At 46.3% G+C, this 24,914-nt stretch overlaps 1 long non-coding RNA gene across 1 annotated transcript in view; it reads left to right on the top strand.

Moving 5' to 3' along the window:
• The first annotated feature begins 1,084 nt into the window (after positions 1–1,084).
• The window catches only part of LOC309881706, a 91,059-nt gene continuing 67,229 nt past the window's right edge, over positions 1,085–24,914 (top strand). The window contains exons 1-2 of the long non-coding RNA XR_014318172.1: positions 1,085–1,212; positions 4,977–5,065. This is a non-coding gene — a long non-coding RNA (uncharacterized lncRNA). The remainder of the gene's footprint in view (positions 1,213–4,976; positions 5,066–24,914) is intronic.

Below are 24,914 nucleotides of genomic sequence, written 5' to 3'. Positions count from 1 at the left end.
TTTGCTAACTTTTACAGCTGGATCTGGAAGATTTGTGAGTGCATGCCTCAGGCACTGCAGAAGGATTTTTTCTAGGCAGTCTACCTGGAGGACTGGCTTTGTCTTGGCTCCAGTGGGTCCCAGCTCTCCAAACTGTGGTCCTGCCTGGTACCTCTTCTAGACTAAGAAGTACCTGGAATTAAAGAGAGAGATTTGTTTGGGAAGTAATTAGCACAGGAAAGGAGAGAGACCTGCTCCCTATGTCTGGCATACAGGTCTCACCATCATTTCTCTTATGGAAAAAACCACCTCCACATGCTGCCAATGGACCAAAGGAAAACAGATCTGTTGAAATTATCCTATATGGACTGTGAAACCACACAGAGAAATATTCATCACTTGAAAATAGCCCTGTTTTATAGACAATATAAGAGTCAGCCTCACAACATGCTTTGCAAGAAGTTGTTGTACTGAGGCACTTTGTTAAGGAGTGCATAGAGATGGCTTTTCTTTCTTTGGGTCTGACTGTAATGAGACACTGCTTCTGGGTTTGGTGGTGCTTAGGCTGCAGGAACTGCTGCCCAGTGCCATTGTACTGGTGGCGTGGGCCACATCCTGCATAGGCAGGCTTGCTGCTGGGCCATGACATGTTTCAATACAAGATGTCAAAGACCCAGATGTGAATTTCCCTCAGTGAGGAAAGAAAGCAATATGGATTGGTGCTGTAAACCTGACAGTCCTAGCTTCGTTCTAACAATGCAATTAAATGTCGTGGGGCTGCTTCCACTTTGCTGTTTGTTCTGCCCCATCCCAGCACACCAGCCCGAAGAAGGGAAATTCCTGATCTCAGCACCTAGACATGCCCTTTGTCAAGGCTTATCTTGTCGATGTGACTTGTGTTGAGGCTTCTTCCGTGGTGCTGTTATATGTGGGGTGTCAGCCTGCTGCTGCTACAAATGTTTCCCACTGTGGTTGTGAATGGCATAGCTGTCCTAACATGGAGACAGACTGTGCAGTTCACAGGTAGACCAGGGATGTTCTTCTCTGTCTTTTTATGTCCTTGCAAGTCCCATGGGGTTCTAATTTATGTTCTCAAAATTCTCAGGTTGCAGTTTGGTCCCAGCTGACACTATTGTGCCGCGCAACAGCCTCCAGAATGTCTGCCGTGGGACAAGACCTTTTGGCTGGAGGAGTCTGTCACTGTTCAAGCATGGCCCAGATCCTTAGATAAAGGTAAATCTACCTTTGTTTTTCAAACACAGAGCGGTAAGCAGCAAGTTTAGGGTCACAAATGTCAGCACAGCCACATAGTGCAGAGCTGCTGGGGGTCATGTGCCCTCATCCGTGTCTGCCTATGGCTCCCCTTAGGGCACGGTTACAAAATGGTTCTCTGCATCTTTGGTGGCATGCACTATCTTTTATTGCACTCCTTTTTATATTCATAACTTTGATGATGGCAGTAATTCCAGAGCAATGTTACAAGCAATTAGCTGCTACAAGCCTTGCTGGCTGGCCGCTTCAGGCCACTATTTCAGAATGCTTCAGAAGCAGGATGTGGGGGGGTGGAGTGGGGTGGGGGATGCCGCTTGTCCTGAGCTGAGGCTTTATTGCCACGGGGAAGCCTTAATTATAAAGCAAAGCTCATTCTCGACTTGGCTGTATGAACTCTGGGGCCCTGTTATGGATGCAGCATCCTTTTCTTCCTGGCCCAAACTGTTGGCTATCATTTGCTTTGTCTGCCTGCAAATGCAGGGACGAATTTCATTAGATAGTGATGCCTGAGCATGGGTGAAAAACAGATGAAAGCATAGTGTGAGTCAGCAGCTAGATATACATTCAGATAAATTTAAGCTAGAAATAAGGTACCTGGTTTTAATGGTCACTATTTAACTGTTGATACCAATTACCAAGGGGTACAGTGGTGTTTTTTTTTTTTCTGACACTTGAAATCTCTGAAGAATCTGTGTCTATCTCAGCAAAAAGACTTGGGTTTGGGACATCAGATGAAATTCAAGAATGCAGGAGACCAATCTAAGTGATCATGAACAGTTTTGCTGCCCTCTTTAAAATTTGGAAATCTAAAACCAGTCATTTTAAAGGCAGCTGACATTCTTTAGTAGAGATACTGCTATCTTGTGACAATCCGTCTTCCCCTCTCATCAACCCTGTTTTCCTAACATGTTACTGTGGGCTGGTAGGTGTGTTCTACTGCAACCAAAAACCAGTCAAGAGCTGTGTTTATTAAAGGCTTCTGTATGTCTGTGTAATGTGGGGAGGTAGTTTACACCCAGACCTGAAACACACAGGTAGGTGTATGAAGATGCTTTGTGCTGAGGTCATGGCTTGCTAAGAGTTTCTTTTGGTGGCAGTACTGTCAGAAGCATCTCCTGCCATTCACTTCTGCTCCATTGCTGCTTTCTCTCTCTCTTTTTTCTCTTCCTCTTGTTTGCTTTCTCTCTCTCTTCCCTCTCTGTTTTTTTTTCTTTCTTTTTTTTTTTTTTTTAAATAGGGCTTCCACCACCATCATATGTCAGAATGTGATTTCCTTCCATCTACCGTGGCTTTCACCTTGAGAACTTTATCACTGACTTTCATGCATGGTTCTCACTGTAGGGCGGTCTGAATTTGTGTCTTAAGACCAGTCTGAGAGTGTGGGAGCTGGGAGATAAGGTGGCTGCTGCTGAAAGAGACACCCATTGCTGCTTTACCAGGTGGGAGAGAATGATCATGGCCAGAGATCAACTAGGAGCTCAGCTGAGGCCCTGGGCACTGGTAAACTTGCTGCATTCACTGCCGAGGCCAGGGATAAGCACTGTGCAAGGGGTGCTGATGTGTCTGAAGGAGATAGGGCAGATAGTGATCTAGTGATTGGAAGGTCCAAACAACTCTTTCTAGATTTGACCTGAGATTTAGGAAATTGGTGGTGGGGAGAACACGGTTTTGAATCCTTGTGATCTTCGAATGGCTTCAGGCTATGAAAGGAAGTCAGGGCCTCCTGAGGCATCCTGTGCCACAAACACAGCCTTACTGCAGAAGACTATATCAAAACTGGCTTTCTACTCAAGTATTGGTTTGGATACTTAGTGTAAGAAACCACAATTAATCTAAATAGTAATTGATTTTTTTGTTTTGTTTTTGGTGTGTGGGGGTGTCTCTAACCCTATGACCTATCTTTGATTTAGTAAATAAAAAATACTTTGACTTGCTGGAGTTAAGGGTGATGTCAGTGTTGTAATCTAATATCACAGCATCACAGTGCTTTGGGCATGTTCATCTTCTTAATACCCAGGAAACTGCTCCTGGATACCAACAGGGTGATAAAGTACGTTGCCACTTAACTGCATGCATCTCTGTAGGAGAATTATCCTCCTATCAGTGACATTAACCAAGAAGACTCTGGCCTGCCCTGAGGTGGTGGGGTCCCTGAAGCGTGTGGCTTGCTGGGGAGATTGATATGCTTCTGTTAAGCTGTGTTCTGTAAATACAAAACCTTCTCCTCCACACAGCCACTGCCATCTCCTCTCCACTCCCCAAAGTCTCTTCTGCTTTAAAAGAAACCATGGATTTCAAGGTCAGACTCATGGCTTCCTAGGTGCTGCTGTGCATGCTGTTGACTCGACCAAACTGTATTTGAAAAGTGCTGAGGATCTCTGAGATCAGTGTAACAGGTGGTGAGATCAGCTAGGCCTGTAACACCCTTACAGAGAAATGGAGAAATATTGGAGGTCAAACGTTTGAGTAATAGGATGAGGAAGTTAGCCCCACATCTGAGTCATGATCTTTGGGTTTGCTCTTCTGAGAAGGGGATCATTGTGCTTTCAGAAGAGCATTAGTTTTGCTTTCTGAGTGTTTCCTTTTGTTTCAACGGGAGGAAAAGTGTAAAAGAAGAATATTTGTCTGTGTTTTCTTTCTCTACTTGTGAAAGCATGAGTCAAATTCCCTTGTGGAGAAGCAGCCCTAATTCAGAGGGGGATAAAGTGTTTCCCCCTCCCCAACAGGGAATTTTGGCTTGAGATTGGACAATGACCTTGTCCTGGTTTTGGGTGGGATAGAGTGAATTTTCTTTCTAGTAGCTAATAAGGTTCTGTGTTTTGGATTCAGGATGAGAATAGTGCTGATACCACACTGATGTTTTAGTTGCTGCAGAGCAGCACTCAAGGGTTTTCTGCTTGCACTGCCCTGCCAGCGAGCAGGCTGGGGATGCATGAACAGCTGGGAGGGGACAGCTGGCCCCAGATAGCCAAAAGGATGTCCCATGGCATATGGCATCATGCTGAAGAATAAAACTGGGGGGATTTGGCTGGGGGGCTTCTGGTGATCAGCTAGGCAACACTTGGTGGATGGTGAGCAGTTGCTTTGTTCATTTCTTTTTTTCCCTGTCTTATTAAGCAGTCTTTATCTCAGCCCATGAATTCTGGCCCTTTTTTGATTCTGTCCCAGCAGGGCGTGTGAGCGAGCAGCTGCGTGGATCTGAGCTGCCTGCCAGGCTAAACCATGACAGCCTTTAGCTCCATGCTGCTGGTGTGGCCTTCCAAGCCCAGGCCTGGGAGCTTCCATACAAGGGGCAGGGGAACAATGTGGAAAAGAAATGACTTCTGGAGGAATGTGACAGATATGCCAAGTCTGGAGACACCTAGAGAGCACATTGGGACTGACTGTTCCTCTCTTTCCATGCAAGAACTGGAGGGTAATGAATGAGGGCAGTGGGAGTCAGGATTCAAATAAATGAAAAAGGGGGGTTCTTGATGTCCAAAGCAGTAGAATGGGGAGAGTTTCCCCTTAAAAGATGCTCTGGGTGCAAGATGTTTACTTGTCTTCAAAGAAGGACAGTACTGAGTGTCTGAAAGAAAGGCCTCTTGGGAATTACTAAACAGACAAACCATCTAAAGCTAAATAAATAAATCTCTTCAGCTGAAAATGATTGCTGGCTGACTTAATAATTAGGGTCTGGGGAGGGAAATACAATATATTCTCAGCCTGCTCTGTCTCTTACCTAGGTACCAGCTCAGTCTTTGTCAGAGACAGTGGTGGGCCATGGAGATGACTGCTGTGGAGCTGCCTGCCTGGTCTAGGAGTCTGGGGACAGGTAAGCCTGGAGGGAATTTCGTTAAGTTTCTTAGTGCACAAAAAGAAGCATCAGCACAACTAAGGCTTTCTAGAGCATCCAGAAGGCAGCTGGTCTGCTTAGGAATGTTTCCTAGGCTATTTCTAAATTGTCTGCAGTCTCAACGATTATTTCCTTAGCTCCCTCCCTGAGCACATAAGGCGTGTGCTTGCACAGGAAAGTGTACCCTGGGGCATGAGGGCTGCTGGGGAGGAGCAAGGCTGCCGTGCCCAAGAGGGAACAGAAGAGAAAGAGGAGTTCTGGGTGAAGGCACCTACAGCAGGGCTTTGGAAACATGGCATCTGGCAAGCTGTATTTTCTTGGACAGCTTCACCTAGCTACGAACTGACACGTGGTTGGAAGGGCTGGGTAGGAGGAGTACATGCACACTGTGCTGGGCCTGGGAAGGAATCAGCAGTGAAAAAGGATCTCTGAACTGGAAAATGTTGGTGTGTCTCATTGCTCAGTTTGCTCTTCAACAAAACCAACCCAAAATAGTGGTGCTGTTTTCTCTGAATGGAAAGCCAAGCTCTCTCCTTCCCTGCTATTCACAGAATCATCTAGGTTGGAAGAGACCTCCAAGATCACTGAGTCCAACCTCTGACCTAACACTAACAAGTCCTCCAGTAAACCATATCACTAAGCTCTAAATCTGAACGTCTTCTAAAGACCTCCAGGGATGGTGACTCAACCAGTTCAGAGTTGTATTCCCAGAGTTGTGATTTCAGAAAAACAGTTCTAGGAATGTGCGTTGCCCTGACACCTCCAAACCCCTCTTTTAGGAGTTAACAGGCATGCTGATACCCACAACTCTGGGAATTCTTCCTTTATTTTCAACTTCTAAAAGGATAGCTACAGAAAAACGTGTGCCTGGCAGAGCCTGCCTCTCCCTTTGCAATGGCTGGAGGCTGGAGCATGCTTTTGCAGCCAGTTCTGCATACATGGGGAATCACAGAGCAGGTGACTTCAGCTTAACCTTCCCTCTGAGCTTGAAGCAAGCCAAGGCAATGCAAGTGGGACCTTCTCAGAGACTGCTGCAGCTGCGCAGCACTGCCCTTACACTGGCCCCACGATCTGTTTATCTTTTGCCTTCAAGGAAGTGTCAGTTAGAGGAAGCTTCCCCAAATGGTATGGCTTAGAAAACTGTATCCTCTGCTGGGAAGTGCACATGCTTCTTTCTTTATAAGCTATTTGATATATTTTTCCTCTTTCTCTCTCTTCCCCTCCTCCCCTGGCAGCAGGATCTCTGACCATTGCATACTTTTCATTAAATCTTTCTGAATGTAAGCTTGTATGTTCTGACACAGGGTCAGAGAGTACCATTGCAGGGATAAAACTAAGCAACGGAATGGAAATCTTTTTCTGGTTTTGATTACTGGACATTTCCAGTTATTGCAGAGTGCGTTCTTGGCTGGGGTCTGAAGACTGAGTTAAAAATCACCCGGAAAGGAGCATTCCACGATGCTCCAGAAATGCTGAACTTCTCCCAAAACGCGCAGGGAGTGTATGTGCGGCAGGGTGTTGTGTTTTGGCCAGTTTCCAGCCTCTCCAATGCTACTGTCACTCTTATCCCACGCATTCTGCTTCTACAGCATCCATTGGAGGAGGCTATTTAACTTCCCTTGCCTGTATGAACAACTGACACTGTTGCGTTGTTGGGTTTAGTTTGTTTGGTTTCTAATGAAAGCCCCATGCTTGGTGATGAATGCAAATAACCGGTTGCTTACTCAGCTTTGCAGCTCTGTTACCTGGAGGTGTAATCGCTTCCTGCACCTCTGTGCCTTTGTCACCATGCTGCAGTGCTGCTGGCCCAGGAGGTGCGTGCGCTGTGCCACTTCTGTAGCTGCTCCTCTCTGCCCGAGGCACAGCAGCACGTGGCGAGGAAATGGCTCCTGGCTTCGGCTGCATATTCTTTGCCCTGGCTTAGACACAGGCTGGAATGGATGGCACCCCTCTCATTTCGGAGTGTTTTCATCTCTTGTGAAGACCATGAAGTTTCTGCCTAAGAGGGATGGTGGCAAAGTCCCTCTTCTTTTGGTGTCTGGCTGTGCTGCTGGCCCAGGCTGTGGGGAAGGGGCTACTGTGACTGCAGAGGTGAAGTGTCAGGGCCCCGAGTGCACCTGATCGGCCTTCGTTGCCCTGACAGACATGACCTGGGGCCTCTACCCACACCCCTGCCCATGGGTTCGGGGGCTCCATTTCAGCTCTGTCCCTGACCTTCAGGTGCTCGCTGAGCTATGCTGTAGGGGTACCTGTCTCCCACAGCCCTGCCTGTGCCTGGCTCCATGGGGTGACTTCCCAGATTGACCTCGGACCTGCCCGGTGATTTCTGGACCATGTCTGACCCTGGTTACTGCCACTGGGCTCAGACCTTCAGCTTGACTTCCTGGCTAGACCTTGGACCTGCCTCGTCACCAAGAATTCGCCTGATGGATCCGGACTCCAGGTTGCCCCTCTGGGTGCCCTGCAGGATGGGGCCCTGTCCTGCTGGCTATTACCCCCTCAACTCCTCATCCCCTGGGAAGCAGCTTGCCCTTGATACTCCGTGGCATGAAGTAGTGTCCTGTTGCTCTCTGACCCCTGGAAAGTCTCTAGGGGAGGAATGGTTCTTCTGAAAGGCTAATCAGTCAGAAATGCTTCATAAACATGCACAGCAAAGCAAGAGTGTGTGGCTTTGGGGATGTCCTGTCTACCCCCTGGGGAAGGTGGCCTTCAGCAGTGTGGCAAGTGGGTTCCCACCAACTCATTAGTTACAAAGTTCATTAGCATTCCGGGCACGGCATGTGATGTAGTTCTTAACCCATCAGGTTGGCGAGACAAACACTTCCTTCCAGTCTAAGGGAAGGATGCTTGGGGATTTGGGGTTTTGTTTCTTGGATGTGTTTTAAGCTGCTAACACTTCCAGTGTTTTCTGCAGGGATCTGCAATCTCTCCCATACTGTGGGGTTTGCGACCTCCCAGGACCAAAAGAAAAACTGCTCTTTTGCAGAATCCTCGCTGAACGGGTTCCTTGAAAAACAAGAGATGTGTGTGATTGCCTGCTAGTTGGAAGCAAAGATCATGACAAATGCAGTTACAGAGAAGAAGCAATAACAATCAACAACAGACAGGAGGAAATGGCTCCTCAGAGAAAAGGAGCCAGACTAAAGAAAGAAAAATGCTTGGATTAGATATGTCAGTTTTATGGGAATAGGGGAGAGAGGGGAGGTTTCCTTGCGAGGGGCACTGCCTGGTCACCCTTCTCACTCCCTGTTGTGCTAGCAGCTGCACATCTCCTCTGGAGGGGCAGGTAAATACACAGAAGGAAACATGTGGCACCTTCTGCAGGCAGTTTCCATGCAGCTTTATGGAAACTGTGGGAACCAGCCCTCTCCTCTGCCACCCTTCTGCAACTCTTGTTCCTCTTGCAGGCTGATGTTCCCCGCCTGCCACTGTCCACTTCCCCCGTCCTCCTGTTACCTCTTTCCAGATAAACCCTGTTGGTACCTTACCAGGGGGTGCCTGTTGGCCAGGATGCATCTGTACCCTCTGATCCTGGAGTTCTGCTGGGGTGTGGCGGGTCAGGCTGTAGGGGATGCAGCCTACAATGCACACGTACCCAGGAACACACTGAGAGCAATATATCCTGCCCGTTTAATGGATACATGCTTAAAAACGATAATAATCCTTGCCAACGGAGAAGGAATTGTCACAGCCTCTTGAGCTTTTCTCAGCTCTTGCCGTGTGAACTCAGACCTCGAGTGTTTTCCTGCCTGTACTGTTTGAACTGTCATCTCCTTGGGTGAGGGCAGCATTGACTATGTGGCCACGTGGCCCTTGGTAACCTGTGAGCAATCCTGAACCACCACCAGACAAAGAGCAGCCATGCAAAGTGCTCTGCAGAATAGTCTGCATGGCAAGAAACCTGTGATGTGTACGTGTAATTCTGCCCTGTTTTGCACTAAATCCCTCCTGCTCCCTTCTTTCCTTGAGCTTGTGTCAAGCTGATGGCAAGAAAAACCTATTTTTCGTCCTTTCCATGAGGCTTCTATGAGTGTAGATGGTGGAGGCTGCAAGCTCTTACTGCCCTTTGAAGCTATAGACAAGATCTTCCTGCATGCACTGTGCACCTCAGAGGGCAAGGTGTAAGGGACGTATTGGGAATGGCTGGGAGACGTTTGCAACCTCTTGGAGATCCCCATTTGTTCCTGAAGGGTAAGGTGGGCTGGCTATGTTGTCACTGGGACCCTCTGCTATCTTGTTTCTTCCTGAGTTGAGGGATTTGGGTGACCCAGCAGCCCCTGGTACATCTGCCTGCTGCTGCCCCAGAGGAGCTTTGTTGGATGTGCTACAAGGAACGGATTCTCATCAAAGTGGTATTCACACCGTGTTCCTCTGAATCTTTTCTGAGTATTGTGGAGACAAATCAAGGCTGAAAAATCCTATCACTGCAGAAAATCGAGATAATTTTGTTTTCCCCATATGTAAGAATGCTTTGTGTTGCTGGAGATTTGGGACTGGATTAAGCTGGAAGCAGGAAGCTGAGGAGATGCGAAGAACTTGAATCAAAGCTGAAGAAAGTTTTCTTGTCATCCCTTGTGAAGCATAACTCACTTATACGGCTAACAGGTGTTGTGTGACTCTTAATTATTGCAAAACCAGAATGTGTTCCTACTCCTAAACTTAGCCTGCTTTTGTCTTAGACTTTGTTAAGAATTTTCTTCCTTTGGAGATCTTAAATCTTCTCTATATTATTCCTGTCACCATTCTGCCAAGTAAAATGTAAAGTAACACAGCTCTGCTGTGATTATCAATAAGATGTTAAAAATATCCCGAGCTTATCTAAGTTTGGGCTTCTAATGTGGTGACAGCATTGGAGCTGACCTGGTGTTAGGAAAGGATTTCCAGCTGCTCCAGTACTGCTGAGATCCTCTGTCAAGGCTCATTCCTACTGCCTGCACTGTCCATGCTGTCATCGCAGGGGGAAAAGGTGGGTTTTTAATGTGCATTTACTAACACACGAGTGCACTACCAGGTTAAGGTGGACTGTTAAGCTCCCTGCTCTAAACGGGTGTGCTAATGCGTATACAGAGCTTACAAGGCTCAGTATTCGCTGCTGGGAAGTGCATGTGCTGATGCTTCTTTTACATATAAAAATATATATGAGCCATTTGATGTATGGGAAATTTTCTGCGGAAAAAATGTCCCCTCCTGTAAACAAGATGCCTGAACTCTTTTGGAGGCTTTTTCAATGAACTTTTGAGATACCATTTCCCAATGTCATTCTTAATTGCCATGAAGTTTGAAGGTGTTTGTTGTTGTTGTTGTTGTTGTTTTTTGTGTGTGTGTGTTTTTTAAGTACATTTTTTTTTCCTCTCCCAAACTTGTTGAGCTAGTTCTCATCTACTGAGCTAGTTGAGCTAGTTCTCATCTATTCTGGAACCTACTGATTCCAGTGATAGCTGCAAATGTGTCTGAGAAGTGTAAGCAGTTGCTGAAGATTTTGTGTGAAAAGGTTTGTGGGAAGGGCTCCTCAGGTACAAAATTACATGTTTACTAAGATGAAATTTCAGCTCTACCTTTTTTTTTTTTCTCCTGTCAAAGTTTCAAAATCAGGCCACTGGCAGCGAGCTGTGAGTCAGAGGTCACTGTTGTTTTAGGATTAGTACTGTAGCTTTTGACAAGTGTGGGTGTTAGATGTCCTTACAACTTAGGGAAAGGTTGTGCACCTCCTGTTATATATTTTGTATTGACACAAGACGATGATGCAGGTTCTTAGAAATTCAGACTTGCCTGTCTCTTATGTAAGGGACTCTGGAGCCAAAATACCTTTTGAAGATCTAGTTGTGCCATAGATTAGGCCATTCAAATTGCCTGGCGCAGCAGGAAATACAAAGCAGGTCTCCCCTCACTGCTCCCTGAGAATTTTCTGAGTGTCGGGATGCAATGTGGAGACTTCGTTCAGCAGACCTGAGCCCATATGAAATCTGGGACATCCTCTCCAGGGCAAGGGTCTCCATCACAAAGGAATGAGGAACCTGGGGAGGAAGTTCACCAAGCAGGTAACAGATAACATTAACATCAGGTTATATACATTATAGCAGCAGGTAACAGATAACATTAAAGACATGGATTTGAAATGTACTGAAGTCTTGTGTAGAGTATATAAGTTATGTTTATGATAATACCTGACAAATACAAAGCTATCACTGCGTGGTGACTTATCACTTGGTTATTTCTACCTCAGCAGTGAGGACAGCTTCCTTCAGGATTTATTGACTTGGTTTTAAAGTTATGTAGCAGACTATGGACAGGGCAACACTTAAAGTTTATTTTGGGCAAGTGTTCTTTTAAAAAGACTTCAAAAGCCTTCAGATGGAATGTCTTAAGTTTTCCCATGGAGAAAAACCTTAACTAGATCAATTATGTCACAGTAATCTATGTATGTTGTCAGGAGAGGTTTTGTTTCTGTAGGGTGTGTGGAATTTCAACTCTCAATTTCTAATTTTTCGGGAGTCAGAGAGGTCACCCATGCTTGTTACGTTCCTCTAAGTTCCCAGCCAAATGTGCTGACAGAAGGAAGTGTTCCCAACAGTTCAAACTCTGCTGAGATCCTCTGTCAAAGCTTGTTCCTACAGTCTGCACAATCCACCCTATCATCAAAGGGAGAAAAGGCGAGTTCTTAGTATGCGTTTATTAACACGTGTGCATACTAACAAGTTAAGGTGGGCCCTAAGCTCCTTGTGACCTCTAAATCAACGTGCTAATGTGTATACAGAGCTCTCACATGTGCAAGAAGTCCCCTGTTAGTTGCTAACTGAACTCAAGGATATGCATTTCTTTTAAAATCGGATTTGATCTTCATTTTCCTAGGCTGTCCTGAACCAGTACAGCAGATGTTGGCCTCTTGAGGAGGCTCTGCTGTGAAGTAGTTGTTACTCTAGGTGAATCCATTAGCCCTGTTACTCCTGACCATACAGATGGGGATGTAGTTCCCTTTGAAAATCATGGAACAACTAAAGATACACTACACTTCTTCAGTGGGAGCTGACTGTAGTAACCATCTCTTGCTTTTACTCACATTTTTTTAATCTATTTTGAAGCAATTCACTATTGCCATCCAGGATTATCATGAGTCAAAAAATGTCTTAAAAATGCTGCTAGCTCCATCAAAGAGATTTTGCACGTGTTCATCTACTAACCTCAAGCTGTCACCTGCAGCAGCTAGGAGGAACTCCCATGTTATCCTGCCTCTCCTAACACTGGAAGGCTGGTGGGATGAGAATGTTTTCCCTACAAGACTGATTGTGGCTTGTGCAAGAGGCAGGATTCAGATCTGTACAGGTTTTATTTTACAAAGGCAAATCTTACATTCCCAGTGGGTCTGGTGTTGAAAGATTGCTACTCTTACACTAGACATCCTTTGATCAGTGGTGTTTACTCTTCAATATATCCACCTATTTCCCAAGTTAAAAGTAGCTGCATGTGGAATAGTATTTTAGTATCTATACCAGTTTAGATGCATGCAGGAAGTGCAACTGATTGTTTATTTGATATACTTTGTGATGAATGCTTCCTTCCGTGCATAATGGATGCATGACAGTAACATGTCTGTTGGGAGGGAAGCTGGGAATTAGGAGCTCTGCTGCGACCACCAGCAGTTGTTTTCTTCCTGACTTGAATTGGCACGACCCTGTTAGCCTAACACCTGTTCTGTTCCTGGGATAAACTGTAATTAAATATAGGGAGTAGGAATCCTCTTTTCTCTTTCTCTTGTGTGACCCTCAGCAAACTGTTCTGCCTCCTCTCCTGTAGTTGTGAAGTAGGCAATGGGTAGAAATAACTTGCTTCTTGAGTCAGTGCGCATGGCTTGACCTTGAGACTTCTGTGTATTGAACTTTAGAAAGCAGGCCTTAGCTGAAAACCACGGATCTGCTACTGAAAATAGTAAAAGGTAGCTAGCTTCAACATGATCTGCAGAAAGAATTGTAGCTGTCCACTGCAAGTTTCTTTTTTTGGGGAAAAAAAATGTTGCCACAACTTTTCTAAGTGTTGCTCTGAATTGAGGGCTCTGCTTTAAGTTGGCAGCCAAGTTTCTGAATATGGTGAAATGTTGGAGGTGTGAGAGAAAGGTGGATATGAAAAAGCAATTTACACCCCTAGGGAACCTGGGCACACACAAAATATACCAGATGTCGCAAAGTGGTGCAGCTAAGAAGTGACCATTAGGCTTTTCAGAAGTGTGCTCCAGGTTACGTTTGCTGTAGCTGCAAAGTGTAGCTGAGGTTCTAGTTTCATACCTGAATGGACACAGTCTTTTTCTTTCCAGCATTGCTGATACTTGTGCTTCGCTGCTCTCCTGCTGTGCAGCAGTAGCAGAAGGATGGAGCTGGTGGCCTGGCAGGAGGTAGATCTGCCAGCGCTGCACAGTGGAATATGGAAGTTAGCTCAGTGTGTGCCTAGTGGCTCTGTAGATTCTGGCCATGCATAGCAGTGACCACCACTCATGTGGGGGGGAGTATATTTGGCTTCAGCCCAGAATTTTAAGGGTGGTGGCTCATTCAGGACATTGGTGCCAATAGGCTGTGGGGCAAGCACCTTGGAGTATGGTAATTCATCGGGGATACCATTAAGTTTATTAACGGGTTTGAAACTTTGGTCTTTAGTACAAGGCAATGCATTCTCTGTGTTGAAAATCTGCTTCTCCTCAGAAAATGAGTGGCTGGATGATCTCCTTTCTTATCTCCAGGATATGTTGTAAACTTTTCCATTGACCTCATGGCTTCCTCAGACAGCTGTCTCAGCTTGTCTTCTGCTGGAGTGACCTATTACTTATCAGCTCATTATCTAAGGATTTACTAAGAGCTTATGCCAGAGGCCAAAGGTGAATACCCAGAAATGTAGGCATTTCTTTCATTATCCCTACCAGGTGAATCATGTGTGGCATTTGGCTTCTGAAGTAACCTGAGCATGTGAGAGGCAAGCACAATGCATCTGTGAACTTGAGAAACAAGTGTGTAAATGACTGTCTGCCATCATTTGTCCCTAAAAAAGGGCAAATATTGGCCAAGAGCTGCTGCTTTGAAATGCTCATCTTCAACCAGAGCAAGATGTGACCAGGAAATTACATTTGTTTCTGTCTTCCTCATCAATCACTTCATGAAAAATAATTAGAATGGATTGATCCTCTAGAATGTCATCCCAAAACTTATCCCAAAGCCAAAACTCATCAGGTGTGCTTCTGCTGCTTTTCCCTTGTAAAAAAAAGTCACATCTGAGTAGGCAGTGAGTCCTTCAGACCTGAGTGTTGGCAGAAAGAGTCACCGAGATCCCAACCAGTGTGTCCTCCTGTTTGGGACAGTCTCATTAATGCTGGGGAGCTTCTTTGGTTTTGGACATCTGGGAGCTGAGTAGAATCTTCAGTTGGTATCACTGATTGAAAAGAGATTGTGAAAAAATGGGTGACATAATATGAATTTGGCAATTTTGTTGGCATAAGAAATTACTTTTCCAAATTCTTTGAATTCTGCAGAAAAGAAATTGAATCCTTTTTTTTTCTTTTCTTTTCTCTTTTTTTTTTTTTTTTTTTTTCCTCCCTGGGAAGGTTATTATTTATAAAACAGAAACTGTTCTGTAGAAGTTGATTTATCTGGAACAACAGTATCCAGTGATTCAGACCAAGATTTGCTAATAGAGCTATTGATCCTTAATTTCCCTCTGAACCACAAGAAATATGTACCTGTTGGAGGGCAGTGTAGACTACTGAAATGCCCCCTTTTGGCGCTGTGCAAGTCCACAGTAGCTATTGAAATGGAAATCAGGTTCCCAAGCCTTCACCCACAAGATGAAGAGAAAGATCTTGTTTATTTGTTTGTTCTACCATAAAGAGGAGAAAATGGGCTGAAATTTTGTGGAGAGAGAAAATGGGCAACATTTCTTGATGATTACACTTGATGCTTTTGGTTATAGAGAGGCATGAGAGATGCTGCCTCTGTTCTTTAGCAGCTTGTGGAATATTTTCCCAATGAAGCACAACTGCGGGGGTGTGGAAAACAGGGTCAAAAAACACAAGTAGGGATGAGGCTTACTGGCAAGAAACCATTTTTCTTAGGGCTTATGAGGAAAGAGCGTCATTTGATTATCATGATAGAGCAAAGCAGTCCTGTCTGGGCACTAGCCTTAAAAAAAAATAATAAATGATACCATGTCAAAATCCCCCTGCATTCTTTTTAGGTGCTTTTGTTTTCTTTTCATCACGAGTTTTGGGAAGCATGATGTTGTCGTTTTCATCTCCTAAAGCTGTACTGCTGGATGTCTGCCCAACATGAGACATACGTGAGCAGGGAGACTAATTTAGTTTTTCCTCCATCATTACAGGGGTAGCTTGTTGTGCAGAGCTTGCCTCTGAAGACGGGCAGAGAGGTCTTTGTCACTTTCCAAACTCACAGAACCACAGAACGAGGCTGGCAGGGACCTCTGGAGGTCATCTGGTCCAAGCCTCTGCTCCAGCAGGGACATCCATAGCAGCTTGCCCCAGATCATGTCCTGGAGATCTCTGAGATTTCAGCTTCTCTTTTTGGAAGGACAGCTTTAGGTCAGGACTGTAGCTTTTATTAGAATGGCATTATTTCTGAATATTACCCTTTATATTTACTTTTCCCTCTGTTCTGAGATGCTTGATTGCCATTGTGTACACGGAAACACCCAGCGATCCTATTTCTGTCCTGAGATAAACCAGACTATGACTCTGTGTCCAGTGAAATCATCATTACCAGTTCATGGCAGCAGTGTAGAGGTCTTTGCCAAAGAGATACTTACTCTGAGAACCAAATATATTTTCACTTCTGAGTCCCAAGCAGCTCTGTCACATTCAATTATTTTGACACACACAAGTGCACGTATTACGAAGCTGCCTTTTGCTGTTTCTTACTGTATGCCTATGCTAGCAACCCATTTTTATTGTGATGCTGACTGTTCAAACTGAAAACTACAATTGCCACCTTTTGCCAGAGCTGGGTTTGTAAGTGATGGGAGGTATTAAACACACAAGGTGTTGCTGCAAGGTGTCACCCTGCCTCTAGCTCCAGAAACAGAGAAATTGTTGCAAGGCATTTCTTGATCACAAAAAAAGTGCCTAGCCCTAAAACTGTACAAGAGCTTGAAATTCACAAATACACCCCAAGCATCCCAAAAGCATTGCTGAGTGTATCACAGATGATGACCCACCCATAGCTAACTGTCCTATTGAATTCTGTTAACAGGTTTTGTTTAAATTTTGAGTAAACTCTGACTTCTGTGAGCAGGGGGCATTGGCTCTGGAAAACATCCACCAGCTGGATCCTGCGTATCTTCAGAGCTTCTTTTCCTGTCCCTGGGTCATCAGTGAGTGAATGATTTTTCTGCCAAAAAATTAAGTAGGGAAAACCATCAGAATTTATTAGTTTCCAAAACAAGCTCTGCTGAGCAGGATGCTCATACCGTAGTCACACTATGATGGACTTGTACTCTTAATGCAACTAGTGGCTGTATATTGCAAGGGGAAGGTGAACTTGGAAGGGAAAGAAAACACTTCATTTTGAGCTGAACTTCCATACCTGCCACAGTGCAGTTCAGTTACCTTAAAACCTGCAAGACAAAAGAGGGCAGAAGTACAGAATGTTGATGGCTAGGAGTACTGCAGGGAAAATTCTTCCACTATCCTGGCAGCAGAGCAGAGGAATGGATAAAGGGTAGCTGCCCTGGATGAGGTCTTCTAGGGAAAAGTCCTTCTTGGCCTGAAATTTGGCACCAGGAGGCAGGTGAGACATTCCTCAGTCAGCTCTTCAAGGAGGAAGTTGAAAGCAGAGATAGGAACAAGCTGTGGGCAGTTTAAGTTGCTTTAATTATTCAATTAGCTTTGCACCATTTTGCATTTTATAGACCTTCCTTATGATCTTTTGCCTTTTTTTTTTTTTTTTTTTTGTGGCACTGGTTTGGATGCAGTGCCTCGATCAGCCCTGCTCCCTATGCTTTGTACTTCCCTCAACCTTAAAAAAAAAAAAATAAAATAAAAATTTGGTAACTTTTGGGCCCCTCGCTACAAGAAGGACATAGAGGTGCTCAAGAGAGTCCAGAGAAGGGCAACGAAGCTGGTGAGGGGCCTGGAGAACAAGTCCTACGAGGAGCGGCTGAGGGAGCTGGGCTTGTTCAGCCTGGAGAAGAAGAGGCTCAGGGGCGACCTTATCGCTCTTTATAGGTACCTCAAGGGAGGCTGTAGCGAGGTGGGGGTTGGCCTGTTCTCCCACGTGCCTGGTGACAGGACGAGGGGGAATGGGCTTAAGTTGAGCCAGGGGAGTTTTAGGTTAGATGTTAGGAAGAACTTCTTCACTGAAAGGGTTGTGAGGCACTGGAACAGGCTGCCCAGGGAAGTGGTGGAGTCACCATCCCTGGAGGTCTTTAAAAGATGTTCAGATGTAGAGCTTAGGGATATGGTTTAGTGGAGGACTGGTTAGTGTTAGGTCAGAGGTTGGACTGGGTGATCTTGGAGGTCTCTTCCAACCTAGACAATTCTGTGAATGGGAGAGTCAGGCTTCCACTGCTCCCCAGGCCCAGATACATCTAAACAGGGGGATGTTCAGGGATACCTAAAATGCATGTGAGTAGGACAAAGGAGGCTTTGACTTCATAAATAAATACCTTTAAAGCCTTTTGAAATGCAGTGATTCTGTCACCACTGTGTGTTTAGACTCTCTACCTTCTTTGTTTCTGCTGTGTTGCAGAGGAATGTGGAAGTAGCCGTAAAACTGTGCTTGAAAGAAAGCCTGGCACACTGGCCAGGTAATTGTCTGGCCTCAGTCACCTGGCGTTAGGCAGGGTCCAGGTGGGTTGACTACTCATCAGCTGCATGCCAGCTGATGGACCCACTAATTGCAGTGGCAGGTGACAACCCTTCCCTCTGTGATTCGGTTGGGGAAGAGTTCAGATTCAATTCAGATGGGAGAGAGCAGCTCTGAGATGAAGTTAAGAGTTGTGCTGGTTGAACAGATTTGGAGTTTCTCTGCTTTGGGAAGCTCGATCACTGTGAGAAGGGCAGAGGAGAGATAACACACCTGATTTCACAGGTACTTGGCAGGTTTCTACTATTTTTATATTTTTTCTTTTTTTCTTAGAGGCTGATGGACCTATAGGCATGTGAACCTGTGTTCAAAGGCTGTGGCTGGGCTGGAAAGACAGCTTTCAAGGAAGAGCATTTTTAGTGAGAACCCAGGGAAGAGGAAACTTGTTTTCCATGCATGTGCATGGGCTTGAGAAGAGCGGCGGTGGGTGTTGCTGGCAGAGAGGTGGGGTAGCAGCCTGTGAGTAACTCAGGTAGATCTTTGCTCTTGGGGCATGTGGGCCTGGGGGCTGGCTGGCACCTTGGAGACACTGGGGTCAGCTGGTCGAGCTGTGAGGAAGAGGGGGTTTTTGAAGTGTAGGAATTGACAGCTGAGAAGACTGGTGTCCTGTGGGCAAGTTCTGAGGAAAGAAAATGAGTTATTTCTTTCTGCAGGTGGTTTCTGGTCCTCATCCCTTATAATAGGTTGCTGGCTACAAAGAAACCAAGGTGACAGGAGGTGATAAAAGGTGGCTGCCCAGGTCAGCAGGGGAATCGCAAGCTCAGGAGTCCCAGTTTTGCAATGCTAAAATTCTGGAGTGCTAGAGCAGGATCGTGAGGCAGAGCAACACTGTTAATGGGGGCTGTTTGCAGCAGTGATGAGGTCTGTCACACCTGTGTGAAAACCCTGCAGACCTTAAAGGTGTCTGCCAGGAAGGCTCAGCAGCATGAGAAGAGTTCCTTGTCCCTGTGTTTGCTTGTTTGTGTGGGATCTCCAACAAAGGTCGGTTTGGCTGACAGGATGGGCTCTTTCTGCCCATGGGCAGGAGGTGGGATCAAGCTGCTTTTAATTGAAGCTCCTGGCTCTGAAAGACTTGCTCAGCTGGCTTATTTCAGTGCTAAATTACAGTGTGTTCTGATAATATTTTGTAGACTTGAGTGTTGGTGGGTCAGTTGTGATAAAACATCCCTGAAGTGCTGGTGAGATGATTAAACTGTAGCTTGTAATTAAACTAAGACATGTTTTCTGTAAGTAATGGATCTGCACCAGAAAGAAACAGCAGGAAAAGGGCAGGACAGGAACAGAAATGTTTCTGGTGAAGAATATAAAATGGTATTTTATGTTTTGCAGAGCATGTGGAGAACGTGGGTGGTTCAACTGAAACGTATTTAGAGTTTTGTCCCTATCGTGGCCGAGGGAGTGAGTGATCGCTGTACCATACTGCCAGGCAGCTTGTTCCTTGCAGGCACTGCTGTGTAAGAGGCACATGTACAAGCCATCCTTAACAGGTCTGTTGCTGTTAAAATGATGCATTTTGTATATTGCACGGTGTTCCGGTGTGATGCAGCGTGCGCACAAAAAGCAGGAGAGAAAACAGACACCAGGACATATGCTCTAGGCAGACAAGGTCTCCCTGCTTGTCCAATCCTTCTGCACGGTGCAAAGGCCACCCCACTTGGCACATCCCACTTCACCTCCTTCCCTCTGTGCTCCTCAGGGCCTTTGCTGGTGTCTTAAAAGCTCCTGAAGAGCAGCCGCGTAGACTCGAGCAGCACAGCACGAGATGTTTCCATCCTCCTCTGTGATGCAGCAGACATCTCTGGTGTGACTCTGAGTCAGGCTGTGTCAGTCATCTCAGGAGCACATGCAGATCTCATTTAGCCCTTTACAGAAAAGATGTGCAATTCCCTTAGCGCTTATATAGATTTTCCACAGTGTGGTATTTGGCTGCTTAGTCAGAGTTATCTTTGTGTTTTAAGAATAGATTTGACTACAGTCTCCTTGGCTGTACTGCAGAAGAAAGACTTTATTTGTCTTAGCACAGACACCTTGGTATGAGTGTCAGATGTGCCAGTGAGTATGTGCTTAATTAAACAGCCTCCTTAATAGGTTTTGTTATCGTTTTAGTGCTCTGTACTTCAATCGTGTCTCTTAAAGGGCTATTTAATGAATTTCTGAGGCCATGTGATGAGTAATGTTCTTTGCCTGCTTGTTATGTAAAATTCATTAATGTTTCCCTTTGCATACATTGTTGGATTACAAGTCTTATGACTTAATTAGTTTATTGCGATTTACGGGACAGCGGAGGTAGGGTTTTTGTTTTTCCCTTATTGATCTCATGCAGCCCTAACCTGTTTAAAAGGAAAAAACAAACAGAAACTTGAGTCGTTTTGGTTTCCCTGCTGAGAAACACCTCCCCTTGACCCCCAGCACCTGGGGACTTTTCCATAGCTTGCTAATGTTAGTATTTCCCCAGCGAAGGAAAAAAATCTGCTAGCACTAAGCAAAGCTTCCCTTTTAAGGGATTGGCAGGACTCAGGCACCAGCACTGCTTTGAGCGTAGAACGTCAAGGATGTATTTTCATAAAAGCAGGTCCCCATAGTATTTCTTTCCTTCTGAGTCTAACATAAATATTTGGGGGTAGTTCGTTAGCCAGTATAAATTTAAGAACTTCCATCAGCAGGTCTGAAAAAGGGGGCAGAAAAGTACTCCAGCTGTTTTTCCTATACTTCCTTGGGAGTTCGAAGTATTAACACCAGTGGGGGGTAGAAAAAAGTGCCTCATGGGTCAAAGCTGTTGCTATCTGCAGTTCCTGCTGAGGCTCACAGGGGTTAGGGAGGCTCAATGTCTACAGCTACAGGACAGAAAGGGCACAACGTCCTTTGAAGGTCCTCCCTACTGGAATTAGCACTAATTTCCAGCAGTCTGAAGTAGCGTGTTCTTGCTGTACCTTCCAGCCCAGCTGTTGATGCCTCCCAGACTTATTTTCTCAAACAGAAATTTTGTTGGGTTGGGAAAATGTGCAACAGAGCAGAAGTTGTCAGGTTGGTTCTGTAGGGCGACTCCAATTGTGGTGGGTGCCCTGGTACCCGATCCATGCACTGCCACAGCCCATGGACAGCCATCAAGGAGTCTCAGCCCAGCAAGAAAGGAGCACGGCTGGGCTACCTGTGGAGGAAGCAGAGCGAAAGTGGTAATAGCTTGCTCAGGGTGCATAGGGAATCTGAGGCAGAGAAACAGAACTGTCCTAGATTTTAATGGTAGAAGCATCCTTTCTTCCACCTGATTTTATTCCCCTCTCTCCTCCCCTGCTTCCCTCCCAGTTTATTCCTGCTCCATTTCCAAGTTTTTTCCCTTGTTACAACTAGAGGTGCTGCAGTGGTCTCTCTTTCCCTTCCAAAGTCCTTCTCTTCCTACAGCTGCCTTTATTCCTCCTTGTTCTTATTTCCTGCTCTGGAGTGCACTGAACTCCCTTGGAAAAGAGCTGCTGCTGGTGAAGGCTGGACTTGTTTGGAATTGCAGCCACAGAAGCCAGTCTCTCTTCCTGTGTAATGAGGCCACGAGATGTCTTGTGGTAATCTTTAAAGCCGCCTCTGTCTTCCCCAGAGAGAAATGCAGGGAGAGGCTGTTGCACCACTGTTCCTCTTGCTGCTGATGCAGGCTGGAATTACTTTTCCTCAGATGCTACCTGTGCTGGGGTAAGGCTCAGCTTTGTGCTGTCGTAATCCCTCAGTCAAGACCACAGCAACCACACGAAGCTAGAGCAGCCCGAGGCTGGACTCGCTGCTGTTCCCTCACTGTAACGTGTGCCTTGTGTGAATTCTCTGAGAGTTCAGATCTTTGACTTGACTCTGACCCAGTGTCTCCGCTTCAACCCAAAGTGCAACCACTTGGTCTGGGAGCAGCCAAGTTAGACTTAAACTGAGAAGATTAACAGACCAATTTTCTTACTTTGCTGCCTTTCTTCCTCTTTTCCATGTGTGTGGGGGTCAGAGTAAATGATCTTTAAAGCCCTTTCCAACCCAAACCATTCTGTGTTTTGGGCCATAACTATAGGTACTTCTGGAACATCTGGTTTTGCTGGACTCAATCTCTCTGAGAATTAGGAATGCTCATGTTGTGTCATCTTCATTTTCAGATCAGAGGGATGGATACAAAAGGAAGAAGGAATTTTCTCATGCTGTAAGAATTTTTCAAGGTTTTGTGTGTTTTCTTTTCCAGCGTTTTCCTCCCAGGCTGGAACAAGTTTTACTCTAGAAGTTTTATTTCCTGGTAATTTTGGGGGGTAAGGAGTGGGAGTGGGAAGGGAGACGGGACAGGCTGGCACAAGAAGAAAACTTAAACTTCCAGTAAGTACCTGAATTTCCTAAAACAAGATCATTCCTGGCTGTTTCCAAAATGCCTTCCCCCTCCCAGAGTGCTAACCTGGGGGTCTGCTGAAACTGATCCATTCCCATAGCTGGTTGAGCCTTCAGTGAATCAGCCCTGTGAGAAATCTCTTCAGGAAATTCCAGCCTGACTGTACCCTGGCATCACTCTCTGACTAAGTTGGGAGCTTCCTTGGTTTGCGTGGCTGAGCAGGACAATAGGTCAAACCCTTGGTGCTGCAATCCTGCAGCCCGCCTGCGGCTCACGGCTCTGAGGGAGAGCCGTGTCCCATCCAAAACCTCTCTTAGCCTCTGAATTCCCCAGAACGTGTGAGCTCACTCCTATGGTGCTGGGACACGTTCCTGCTCTGGGAGAGGCGATGTAAGCATGGCGTAGTAGCGGCTTACATTGGGATTTGGGAGCTGCAGGGTTTCTTCCAGGAAATCTGCATTTGGCTTTATAACCTCCTGGAGGTAGCTGTGTATTGGAAAACTTCTTCCTACCCCATGGGAAGGGGCAGTCTCTTTTGTATACTGTAAAATCTATCTAAAAGCTCTTTGTGAACCGATGGCTTGGACTTTTCAGGGGTCTCGCTTGCTGCAGGTGGGTGTGACGAGTTTGACACAGGCCCTGAGGTGAACCTGGCAATGGAGCAGAGCTGCCTGTGTCTGCCCCTTGTTGGCTCTGTGACCCAAGGAACAGAAACTGCTGGTGTGGTCTGGTACCAGAGCAGCAAATAACACTGGCAGTCTGTTAGGTGCACCCTTGGTGCCTGGATCTGGTAGATGCTGCTTTTGTTGTGGGCCATCTCTGCATGTCCCGAGGCTGCGGCTCGCCCTGCGCTGCTGCCTTCGCCCTTTCACTGCTTCCTGGTTCTCAAGGCCGGCTGTGCAACGCGTAAGGAGGGGATGGCCAAGATGATGAATCCTGCTGTTAACGTTCATCTAATTGCCTCCCTGTCGCCCTCCACCCAAAGGTGACTGCCTTTCAGCCTGAGCACTCCTCGCCTCAGTTGTTGGGTGTCTCTTAAGTGTTGTGAAGCTAAACTTATCTGCACTCGCCAGTACTGGAGGAGAAGCAAAAATTTAAAAATCTAATTTAAAATTTCTCTTTTCTTGTCTTCAAGCCTCGAGTTAAAATCAAGCTGTCGCTGCAGATACTTCTTTTTAACTTCCTTACCTGAGCAGCTGTGAGGGAAACGTGGCACAGGAGCAGCAAAAAGGCCCAAGTCTAAAGAGAAACAGATCGCTCATTCTGGAGTTGCTGGCTGGTGCCAACGCTGGCATCCATCTGGCACGGGAGCAGCCAAGTGTGCTCGCCTGGCCGTGCAGGTCTCCAGGTGCCAGGGACTTCTGGGTGGCATCGCACAGTGAGTGCTTCCCAGAAAGAGCGTGTCTCTGTGCAAACAGGCTGAACAAACATACTCCTTCTCTCTGTCCAGCCCTGTTCTGTCAAGCGTGAGGTACAGATGCAGGGTCCAGGAGCTCTTCCACGTTAATTTTTTCCACTCTTGCTGCCTCTTCTTCCCACCTGTGGCTTGAGAGAGTGCTGAGAGCCTTGGTGAGAGCCCGGCAGTGTCCAGCTGGCTCTGCGCTGCCCGCTGTGCTCGAGGTGGGGAGGAGAGCAGCTGGGAGGCAAGGCTTCACCTCAGGGCCTGGGGGAGAAGCAGTCATGCTGAGCACCGGGAATGCCCTGCCCTTGTACCTTCTTGTGCCCTGGAAGATCTGTCAAGTGTCTGAGAGATACCAAAGGGGGATGGGGAACTCTCAGCTGCTGAGGGCTGTCGTTACCTTTGCTGAGGTGTTGTTTTTGCGTGATCCAAAACACCCAGCCTGGCTGTAGGGATGTGGAGTAACCAATCTTGCTCGTACCCATGCTCCACATATATTGTGAAGATGAATACATGAGGCAGAATCGGAGGGGTGTGAGAGGTGCCCGTTCCCAGCTAGTGAGTAAAGGCTCAGGAGGGGTTGAGGAAAGACCAGGATGTGGCAGATAGGTGTGTGGGAGGGCTGCTGCTGGTTGTCACGGGTCAAAGCACCAGTTCTGGAAGCAGAGCTCTGGCCATCCTTTGTGGTGAAAAGGTGTTTCCCCTCTAAATGTCGCTTGCCATTTACATTTGTGGCCTTACTCTGTATGTCATAAGAAACTTAGGCTGTTAGAATCGTTTCTAGAAATGATTTGAGAAATGTTTTCTGCCCTTGAAACTAAGGCTATGGTTGAAATAAACTGTTCCTGCTTCAGTTAGAAGTCAATAGGAACCCCACTAAGTTTGTTTGCTTCTGCCCTATATCTCTTAAGAGAAAGCCTTGACTCTTTCCCCTTTGGCTGCCATGATGCCTCCTAGGGCTCAGGTAAAAAGACAGGACTTGAGGGACTTGCTTGGGTTTTTGCTGAAGGAAACAGAGGCGACCTTAGAGTTCTACAGTTTCTGTAGCCCCCGTCTGCTGCCCTGGCTCTCACCAGGCTTCCCACCACGATGGCTTTTATCAGCTTTCCAGGTTGAAAGAAAAACAGTATGCTCGACTGCCTCTCCGTCAGCACCGAGGCCACCGTGGAGGTGCTCTGAGGGAGAGCATTGTGCCACAGCCCTTCTCAGCTCGTGGGCTGGAGTGCTATGAGGAGTCCA

This window comes from Aythya marila, assembly GCF_965140915.1.
Source record: "Aythya marila genome assembly, chromosome: 10".
Lineage (NCBI taxonomy): Eukaryota > Metazoa > Chordata > Aves > Anseriformes > Anatidae > Aythya > Aythya marila.
Note: the sequence above shows the minus strand (reverse complement) of the source record. Positions and strands in the feature narration are given on the sequence as shown.